The following is an 11,620-nucleotide window of genomic DNA, read 5'->3' as shown; positions in this document are numbered from 1 at the left end:
CTTCCACTCCCTTTTTTTTTGCTAGTGAACTTTAATGCAACAAACAAGCAGAGGCGGTAGAGTGGAGCTCCAGTCGACAGGAAACATGTGACCTCCACTCCAAATGTTTTAACGTAACGTTCATTAACAAAAACAAATGGTGGAATGGAGGTCACATGGTTCCTGTCGAAAGTGGAGCTCCAGTCTTCAGCCAGCTTTTCCAATGAAAAACCTTTTGTGGAAGAATATGGCCAATGAGGAGCTGGACAGCTGTGACCCGGAAGTGTTGGCTGTGTGCTCCATGCGGTGACTGAGGCAGTGATGGTGGGCAGATGAATCTGTTACCGAAGAGCAGTAAGGAGTTCTCCTCCAGCGAGTACTGGCAGCAGTTCTTCCAGCGCAGGGGGGAGCGGGCCTTCGAGTGGTATGGCGGATACTTGGAGCTGTGTGGTGTGCTGCACAAATACATTCAACCGAAACACAAGGTGTGTACATGGACTGCTGGCTGCCTTCCCTTCTCTCACTCCCTCCTGTGAGCTCTGCATTAGGGCTCCAGCACAGAACCCTGTGTTCAGTTTCCTATGGATCTGAATGCAGTAACACTCCAAGGCCTGGCCTCCTTCACATAGTGTTCAAGGCTCCATTCACCCTTGTGCGACTTGGGGAAAAAATAAACTTGACAAAAGTCACATGACAAGTTGCAACCCATGTATTTCAATGGAAGCTGTTCAAATCCATGCAACCAAAGTTGCAGCGACTTTAAAAAGGTTCCTGTGCTACTCATGTGACTTTCATGTGACTGGAGTGATATAGACTGCAATGTAAACTCTCAAAAGTTACATGAAAGTCGCATCTTAACCATTTGATTTACCCCCCTTCCTGACCGGGCCATTTTTTTGCGATACAGAGCTGTTACTTTAACTGACAATTGCGCGGTCGTGCAATGCTGTACCCAAATTAAATTTGCGTCTTTTTTTCTCCACAAACAGAGCTTTCTTTTGATGGTATTTGATTGCCTGTGCGGTTTTTATTTTTTGCGTTTATAAACAAAAAAAGATTGACAATTTTGAAAAAAAAAAACTACACTTTTGACTTTTTGCTATTAAACATGTCCAGTAAATAATCAAATCTCTACATCAATTTAGGCCAAAAGGTATTCTGCTCCATGTCTTTGCTAAAAAAAAAAATCCCAATACATAAACGAATTGACTTGCGTGAAAGTTATAGCATTTACAAATGGCAGTAGATATGCTTTTTTCTTTTTTTTTAACTAGTAATGGCGATCAGCAACTTATAGCAGGAATGCGGCGGGCATTCAGACACTGGGGGAGAACTGACTTTGTGTCACTGACATCCCCAGTGACACCAATACAGTGATCAGTGCTAATAAAAAAGCACTGATGCTGTACTAATGGCACTGGGCAGGATAGGGTTAACATGTGGGGCGATCAAAGGGTTAACTGTGTGCTGCTTTACTGTGTGTGTGTGCTTTACACTGTAAGCACACTGCTTTGTATGGCTCTGCTATGCAAAGCCATACAAAGCAGTGTGCAGGAGCTGACAGGGAAGAGATCTGTGAACGCCAGGTGCTCACAGGGAATCACGGGATGGGACCCAGTGATTGACAGCTGAGCCCGTGAATGGCAGAGTGGGTAGGGCGCGCACGCCCCCTACCCAGAACTGCAAAATCATGTATATATATGAGATTTTTCGCACCTGTGCCTCCCTGTAGCAGTATTTCTGCTATACGGTGGTGCGGAAGAGGTTAATGTTATCAATGCAACATTAAAGCCAAAGTCGCACCCATCCAAAGTTACATGAAAGTCACAATGGAAATCGCACGACTTTGGAGTTACATAAGTGTGAATGAAATCTGTGCCTTTTGCAGGGCTGTGTTTACCAGCACAGTGATGGACAGGTGTTCCGGGCATCCCGATGTCGGCTGTCCCATAGCAGTTAATTGGGATGCAGCGGTTGCACGGACACAGCTGCTGCTCCCATTATGACATCTATGTGGATGCTTCTATCCAAACACAACCTAGGGTTCATTTGGGACTCTGCGCCCCCACCAACAGGAATGTCACATTGGGAGCAGCAGCTGTGCCCGTGCATTCATTGCATCCCAGTTAACAGCTATGGGACAGCCGACAGAGAGATGCCCTAAACGCCTGTCCATCCCTGTGCCGGTAACCATGGGCCTGCACGGATTAAAATGCCCAGCGTGAATGAGGCCGATGGACCCATACGCACTGGGTCCATCAGCTGCAGCCACCGGGATTGTGTGTAAAACTGACAAGCGAACTCCTGTCTATTAGGTGGAAGCATTTTGGGCGGCTGCACTACTGCTTAATTGCTTTCATATACCCCTGGTATCGGTGCCGCTGTCATGTATTCCGGACTCTGGACTGGCATAGCGGGTGCCTCCGGGCTAATGGGGAGAGAGGCCCTGCTCCCTGTCCCTGGTTGAGTCATTCACTAGGCAGCTGTACAAGTGCGGAATGATCTCAGCCTTCAGTGATTCTAAGGCTGGGTTCACACTGATGCAGTGCGGAATTCGCAGCGAATTTTGCACTGCATCAGAATCGCACCCCGTTCTTGTGAACCGCTGCAGGTGTGTATGTTAAGTTAATAACACCCTGAAATCTAAATGCTACAGGAATCATCTGCCCTTACTCAAGATGGCCACAGCTAAAAATGCTCGGGCTGTTGTTCAAAGTGATTTCTCAGCAAAATAAAAAATTAGACATGGATGGATGGGGGAGTTTGCTTTGAATATTAAAAATGAATTATATAGTGTTTTTGATTTGTGTTGCTCAGATGCAGTGTAGTTAATTTTTAAGGACTTATGCACATGGATGCACCTGGGAGCCACATTTGTTCGTTTTCAGTCACAACCTGTACAAGTCAATGACAGGCTCTAATTTTTACGTTCTAAAACCAATAAAAAAAACTTACCTCCCTAATCACTATCTTCTCTAGAATGTACACTGAGCTGCACATGCACATTCTCCGTACCCCTAAGTGACATCTGAAGTCCTGCATCCAGAAGAATCAGAGAAGATGATCCCAGTGTCAGGAGGTTAGTATTTGTGGACTTCAGTTCTGCTTTAACCCTCCTCCACTTTATCCAACGTTTTATCTTTAAATATACTTTCACTAGAGCGCTTTACCGAGCTTTAATAAGTGTTGTAAGAATTAATTATGGGAAAAAGGAAAGATCCTTTCACCACCTACTCTACACTGCATTCATTCAATGATAGAAGGTGGTGACAGGTCCAGGTTTTACACAACTGGTTTGTACATCTTGTTTCTTGCAGGTGCTAGTGGTGGGCTGTGGCAAAGTGAAAGGCTATATGATGCTGGATGCTAGAATCTGACCAATATTGTTTTGAGTGAAGTGGTCATTCGCCAAATGAACGAGCAAAATGCCAAACGAAGACCTCTGATGACATATCAGTTGATGGATGCCACACAGACTACATTTTCTGATTCTCACTTTCAGGCAGTGTTGGATAAAGGGACATTGGATGCCATACTCCCTGATACAGAAGAAAGAACTCTGGAAACTGCTACAAAGTTGCTGGTTGAAATTGGTTGTGTCTTGCAATATGGCGGACGATATGTTTGTGTATCTTTGGCTCAAGGCCACGTCTTGGACAAACTAGTAAATCAGTTCTCCCAAGGTGGATGGATGGTTCGAGTTCATCAAGTATCAGAAGCAGCAGCAATGAGTCTGGCAGTCAGTTTCCTTTACTAGTATTTTTATTTGTGATGCGACTGATGCCAGGGTTTACACAAGTCTTGTAAATTATAGCTAAAGAGGGCGCCAAGCCCCTGCGTTGTTCAAGCCCTGATGAACTAATGGCAGCAGTGAAAGAACAACAGCAATATGCACTAATCCGTAACCGCCTGAACCAAAATCAGAGTTCTCAGGAAGTGTCATTAGACTTGTGTGATGGAGATTCTGGAAGAATTTGTTATTCCTTTTATGTGGTAGATAGTCTTACTGTAGGACTATCTCATGCCAATTACTTTGCAATATTTATAAGTAAGCTGGGCTTTCTTTTTTTTTTTCTTCTTCTTCTCATGTCCTAATATTCTTTCTGTAATATTCTGCACTTAATGTAATATGAATAAGTCAAAGTCCGAACACCACTTTAAAGGGGACTATAATTAGCTACTCTTCTAAAGGATTTCCCATTTTAAATTTAAAGGAATTCACATACAATACAAATTCAGATGTTATATGTATGTATATATGTATGTGTCTCTATCTATATATATTCCCTTCTAGATTGTAAGCTCGAAAGAGCAGGGCCCTCGATCCCCTCATGTTTTGCATTGTATTGGTATTGTTCTGTCACATGTTCTGTCCCCCTTTGTAATGTACAGCGCTGAGTGAACTATTGGTGCTTTATAAATACTGTATAATAATAATATCTTCTTTTTTTTTTCCCCTTTAATTTTCTATTTTTTCCATTTTTCTTCTTTTCTCTTCTGTCAGCATCTTACTAACACTCAAATCCTGGTAGCAGTGGTGCTTAATTAAAGTAGAACTCTAGGTTTAATTTAATTTTAAATATTTTTTGGGGCCAAGCTGGTCCAAACAAACCATTTCCATTACTAAAACATACACCTGCTGTATAAACTGTATGTTACTTCAGCTGCGTGCAGCATACAGTGTTGTGTTCCAGGCAGTCAGCTAGAGACTTTCTGTCCCATTTCCAGGACAAAAACAAGTTAGCCTGAGCTTTGCTCAACCAGTCATAGAAGGCCTTGTATTAATTCTAAAAATGCAAAGCTTCATGTGAATGGCTGAGCAATGCTCATCCTAGCTGGATATTGTTCCAGGAATAGAGCAGGAAGTCCATTACTGCTGCTAGAACACAGCGCTCTCATTGCCATCTTTAACGCAAGGCAAACTGGCAGCTGCCCCGGGCCCAATCGTTGTGGGGCCCAAAAGCAGCTGCCCCTTGAGCCCTTTGTCTTGAAGGATCCCGGTGGCAGCAGGAGCAGGGGGAAGGCGAGCATCGAGGGCAGCTAGGATTGAGAGCCTATGAGCAGGAAGACTTCCCCTGACACTGAGCAGCAGCGGGTGCAGCATCCCCAACGGCGGTGCCTCCCAGAGCATGGAAACCTCTCGGCTCACAGCTCCGACAACTAGGGGACAAGCTGACCAGGGGCCCAGAGGACAAGGATGGGCTGGAGTGCAGATAGCCAGAGGCCACAGAGCAGGGGAACGAGCAGATCACCCAGAATCAGAATGGCCGCAGCCTGCTGCTGTCAGGTACAGAGCATCACACATACCTACTGGCAGACGGACTGGGACAGGGAGGCACGGGAGGAACTGAAGACAGGGCTAGGGTCTCTCTCTCTCACACCTCTCACCCCACCCCCTTTCTCCCCCTCACCTCTCTCTCATACCCCTCTACCCCCATTCTCCCCCCTTCCCAACTCCCCTTTCTCCCACCACCTCTCTCCTCCCCCCCCCCCCTCCTTATTGAATTTTGCTCTCCACCTGCCCTGGGCCATACAATAAGTAGCAGCTAGACTCAAAATAAGTTTACTACACCAGATCAGGCAGTGATTGTGATTGGTTGCCAGAGGTTACAGCATATCCTTACTGATTAGTTGCTAGAGGATACAGCACATAATTTCTGCTTGCTGATTGGTTGCTAGAGGTTACTGCACATCATTACCGCTCACCCATTGGTTGCTGGGGGGGTAGCTTGTGATCAGTGGCAATGGTGGTGGTGGGTGCAAACGGGATGAGTGACAACTTCAGACTCCACTTAGAGCAGAACTAAAGTCTATATTTAAAATGCAAGCAGTAGACCTTTTACCGCAGATGATACACACAATGGGGGTTAATTAATAAAGCTGCAAAATCTGGTGCAACTCTGCATAGAAACCAATCAGCTTCCAGGTTTTATTGCCAAAGTTTCATTGAACAAGCTGTTATAAGATGCTTGGCTGCCATGCACAGCTGTACCAGATTCTGAGGGCTCTAGTTTTAGTAAATCTACCCCACTGTCTCTGCTGCAACAAAATAAAAATGTAGACCAAGGATTTCCTGGTCACCATTATGCATTAAAGGTTTAATTTCACTTAAAATAGTTTGTTGGGCCAAGCTGGCCCAAACGCACTATTTCCATTACCGATGCATGCGCCTGCTGGCAGTGCTGTATTAACTGTATGCAGCATTAACTGCATACAGTATACAGCACTCAGGGCCATCTTTAACCGTTAGCCGCCCGGCCAATGGCCGTTTGGCGGCTTGAAAAGCGCTGCAGCTTTCCGGGTGCACGCCATTTGGCGTGCTCCCGCACATGCGCGGTTTGCGCGGTTGCAGAGCGACGCAGCAGTGCAATCTGTCACCGCCCGTGCACCTCGGACACGGCCGATGACAGATCCGAGTACCGGCTCCCGTTGCTGGTACCATGTGACCTGCTGTGACCAATCACAGCAGGTCACATGACAGTTGTATACAATGGATGGCTTCATTCATGATGCCATCCATTGTATACTAGTGCCCAGCTGTGAATGGTCACAGCTAATCACATGCACATGTCATGTGATTAGCTGTGACCAAATCACAGCTAAGCACAAAAAAAAAAAAAAAGCTGAATGAATCGATTTCATTCAGGTAAATGCTTGCTTATAGCAAAGTAATTCTTTGCTATAAGCAAATTGTGTAAAAAAAAAAAAAATACTGATCACTTCCCCAAAGTAGTACAGTGTTACTATGGTAACATTGTACTATTTTGGTCATAGTAAAATATGAAAAAAAATCTTAAAAAAAATAAAAAAAAATGTAATATAAAAGTAAATATAATAAAAAAAAATTAAAAAAAAATATATATTTTTTTTTTTCATACTGTCACCAGTCAGTGTCGCTGTTCACCGCCATGCCAGTTATATGATGACGCTGTACTGCACTGGTGACAGTATGTAAAAAAAAAATTGTGAAAATAATTTTTTTAATTTTTTCATTTTCCGAAAAATTATGACAAAAAAATACAACTTCAAAAAACTCGCCATGCCTCTTATGAAGTACGTCGGACTGTCTACTCTGCAAAAAGGGGTCATTTGGGGGATATCTGTACTGTTCTGACATTCTTGGACCTCAAGATATTAGATTGGCTGTCAGTACTTCAGGATTGATCAATATTCAGATCTATACCATAGTTTGTAAACTCTATAACTTTCCTACAAACTAAAAAATACATCCTAATTTGGGTTATTTTCACCAAAGACATGTAGCAGAATACATCTCGGCCTAAATTTATGAAGAACAATTATTTATTTGTAAACTTTTATAACAGAAACAAACAAAAATGTGTTTTTTTTTCAAAATTTTTGGTCTTTTTTTGTTAATTTAGCAAAAAATAAAAACCCCAGCGGTGATTAAATACCACCAAAAGAAAGCTCTAGTTGTGTGAAGAAAATGATAAAATTTTAGTTTGGGTACAATGTTGTATGACCGCGCAATTGTCATTCAAAGTGTGAGAGCGCTGAAACCTGAAAACTGGCCTGGGCAGGAAGGTGTAAAATTGCACGGTATTGAAATGGTTAATAATGATTCCCGGAACAACTGGTCAAGAAAATATATCCCTCTCTACCTCCACTAATGAAAGCCCTTCAGTTTCACTAATTCTGGATACCCAGGATTACCCCAAATGGGGGAAATGTCTAGAAACCCACTGATGCTTAGAGTAGTCTTAAAGCATCCCATACTGGAGAGCCAACTCCAAGTGGGAGAGTGCCGGAAGAACTGGGTTGGTTAATACAATCAGCCTAGCCACTGAGTCTGAGTGATTTAAGAGCCCTTATCCAGTTAGTTGCTGAAGCTGTGCCACTAGGTAATACATTCTAGGATGTGGGACGGGTAGCCATATTGTAAGGCCGACAGACTGATTCTGGCCTGTTGTTTCTTCCATATTAGATCTAAAAATTGGGAGTCTATTCAGGAGAACCACAACTTTGCTATCCATATAGGGGAGTTGTGAAAAACATATAGGCGCTGCGGTGACCAAATCATTTTGATCAGGTTTACCTGCCCTACCACTGATAGGGGAAGCTTACGCCAGGCCTTACATTTCGTTTTGTGCTTATCTAGTAGCGGAGCCAGATTTAGTTGTAGGTACTGATTAGGATCAGGGGAGACATATTTAAAGGACGTAGTGACCGGTATCTGTGAGGTACAAGCTGGTAGGGGCAAATTTAGTGTCTCCAGGGGCATAAGGGCAGATTTATTCCAATTAATGATGAAACCGGAGTATTTCCCAAATCAAGTGATAAGATCCATGAGTGCCTTCAACGAGTTGGCTGTGTCACCTAAATGTAATAGGGTGGTATAGGCATAGAGGGATATCTTTTCCTCTGTGTTTCCTCTGTGGACAGAGTTGCAGATCATAATGGCCAGAGGCTCTATTGCCAAGGCAAGAGCAGGGGGGAGAGGGGTCACCCACCCCTGCCAAGTGCCCCTTGGAAAGTTTGTTATTTATGTGAAGTCTGTCTAGTTAATACAATTGATGCCCAAGCCAGACCTAGAGAGTACTTCCCAAAGATAGGGCCATTCTACACTGTCAAACGCGAGAATGGACCTCCTTCCCCCAGGCTGATCCTCATGAATCCGTGTACCAATGACCTTAGCCTGGTCACCAAGACTCGAGCTAAGAGTTTAATGTTTCTATTCAATAAAGAAATGGGGCAGTACGAGTATGACAAAAGCTTCTTTCCAAGGTTTCGGGAGTAAAATAATTATAGCTTCCTGCATAGAATTCGGCAGTTCTTTTTTTGTAATTTTCATTTTTTTTTTAATTCTATAACTTTGATTGAACTAATATCTTATAATCTTGTTATTAAAGTTGTCACTTAGGCAGTTCCTGTTAAAGGGAGACAACGCCCTGTCCCCCCCTGAATGGTTTTCCTGCATTTTCACTCTGGCACATTTGCTTTCAGTAAGCTTTGTAAAAACTTACTGAAGCACATGGTGCACAAATGCTTGTACTGGGCAGTGACATACCCACACAATCATAGTACTTTAGCAAACTAAAGCAGCTGTAATCCCTAACTGGATGACATAGTAACCAGGCAACTTTTTTAATTTTTAGGAAGTATTTGTGGGCTAGAAAACACACAGGTCAAACTTGGATTTAACTTCTATGTGAGGTGAACATATTTTCTTTACTGTAGCTCTTATTACATCCAGGGTGATCTTTGTCAGTCACATTCTTGAAACTTGCAGTTTAAGAAGTTACTGCTAATAAGACCCACTATTGCAAAAACCAGGTGTATAGGAAAAATATAGTGGCAAGGTCACCCACCCCCAAAACACTAATAAAATCATACAAGGATGAAAATAAGTTACATTGGGAAGTTGAATATCTATTTTATATTTTTTTGTTACTGCAGTTACTTTTGGATTCCTGTTTTCCAGTTCCCCAGGGAAGAGAAACAGAGTGGCTGTTTGGTTCTGAACCTGGATGGAGACAATTGGCTAGAAGCGTTGGGTTCAGTCGTCTGATAATCGTGGCCTTGCATAGGGATCAGCACTTTGAAAGCATGGATTGTATTCAGTCAGAGCTGTCTGCTAAAGTTCTAGAACTAGCTCTGTCAGGATTGGCAGATAACCAGCAGGTAAAATTGTGTGCTGCCACCACTGTAGCCCACTGAGTTTGGAATCTTAAGGCTAATTATCTCTAAAACATAAATGCTGGTCTCTAGGTTATTTAGAAATACCTGTCCTTGCTTTCTCAAAGAAATACTGAATTACTGTGGCGATAATATTATGTTTAAGGTGGCCAACTGAGTCAAAGTAATTCTTCTCTGTCCAGTCTTTACTCTACTCTGAAAAATGCAAATGCTCTAGTGGATATAGTGCCATTATAGGGCAGATAGGCAAAAGATGTAGAAGAGCTACAGGTGCAGATCTGGTTACTGACCTGAACAATACAATACAGACTCACCTTGTACAGATTCTTCCCAATCACACACTCCCTCCATTAGTACAGATCCCCAGTAACCACCAGTACAGACACCCCAGTACACCTCCTGAAGTATAGACAACCCTCAGTAAAGACATCTTGGTGCGGACCCTCCCCAGTAAGGACTTCCTCAGTGCAGTCACCCTCAGTACAGATCCCCAGTACAGATTCCTCATTGCAGAAAACCCAAGTGGAGTCCCCCTCAGTTTAAACCTTCCCAATGCAGATTCACCCTGTACAGTCCACATAAGTACAGACCAGTCCTGAGTACAGACCCTTCCATAGACACACCCAGTACAGAACCCCTGCACTAATGACCCACCCAGAAAACACAACCCTCAGTACACAAACCATTATTGCACACACATTTGCTGTGTTGCTGATGCTCTGGTCAAAAAGGTTCTGCTGTCTGTCCTCCGTAGAGGGGTATACCTTCTTCCCCGTTTTACAGTCGAGACGGCGCACACAGACGGGACAGCAGTGCAGAGTTCATACTCTTCCAGTCCCCTAGAAGGATCGGCCTCAAGCGGAGATCTGCCTAGGTGAAAGATCAGCCGCGAAGGATGCAACCTCTAGGGGGTGCTGAAACAGTATAGAAATTCATGTATGACTTTCACATCAAAGATCAAAAATGCATGCTATTTTTGAAACACCGTGCTCTGCAAAGTATGGTAGTGTGCTTCAATGCAGTTAACTATGGACATGACCCTATGCAGACATTCCAAGGATAGACACTCTCAGTACAGAATCGCCTTGTACAGGTCACCCCCCAACTACAGACGCCTCCAATGGAAAAGACCCCCCAGTAACCACCAGTACAAACACCCCTCAGCACAGACACTCCAGTACACCCCCAGATGTTTTGACACTCCTCAGTGAAGACATCCGAGAGCAGACCCCTTCAGTAAAGACTACAAATGCTGAATCAATCCTCTGCCCACTGCTTTACACTCTTTTTTAGCAAAATTTCCACAACAGGGATTTTTAGTTCACATGTATTTCAATACATGTTTAAGGTGGCCAACTGCGTCAAAATAATCCTTCTCTGGCCAGGACCTACTCTACTCTGAAAAATGCAAATGCTCTAGTGGATATAGTGCCATTTTAGGGCAGATAGGCAAAAGATGAAGAAAAGCTACAGGTGCAGGTCTGGTTACAGACCTGGACAATGCAATACAGACCCACCTTGTAAAGATTCATCCCAATCACACCCCCCCTCCATTAGTACAGATCCCCATTAACCACTAGTACAGACACCCCAGTACACCTCCTGAAAAAAGACAACCCTCAGTAAAGACATCTTGTGCGGACCCTCCCCAGTAAGGACTCCCGCAGTGCAGTCCCCCTCAGTACAGATCCCCAGTACAGATTCCCCATTGCAGAAAAGCAAAGTGGAGCCCCCTTCAGTTTAAACCTTCCCAGTGCAGATTCACCCTGTACAGTCCACATCACTACAGACCCCTCCTGAGTACAGACCCTTCCATAGACACACCCAGTACAGAACCCCTGAACTAATGACCCACCCACAAAACAAAACGCTTAGTACACAAACCATTATTGCACACACATTTGCTGTGTTGCGGATGCTCAGGTCAAAAAGGTTCTGCTGTCTGTCCTCCGTAGAGGGGTATACCTTCTTCCCCGTTTTACAG

At 43.8% G+C, this 11,620-nt stretch overlaps 1 pseudogene; it reads left to right on the top strand.

The window, feature by feature from the left end:
• Window positions 1–299: 299 nt before the first annotated feature.
• LOC149467514 (eEF1A lysine and N-terminal methyltransferase-like) lies at window positions 300–9,717 on the top strand (annotated as a pseudogene).
• Window positions 9,718–11,620: the final 1,903 nt, after the last annotated feature.

Source organism: Staurois parvus, unplaced genomic scaffold, assembly GCF_062004578.1.
Source record: "Staurois parvus isolate SC_StPar_1 unplaced genomic scaffold, SC_StPar_1.0 ptg000106l, whole genome shotgun sequence".
NCBI lineage: Eukaryota > Metazoa > Chordata > Amphibia > Anura > Ranidae > Staurois > Staurois parvus.
The sequence above is the reverse complement of the archived record's forward strand: the minus strand, read 5'-3'. Positions and strand labels throughout refer to the sequence as shown.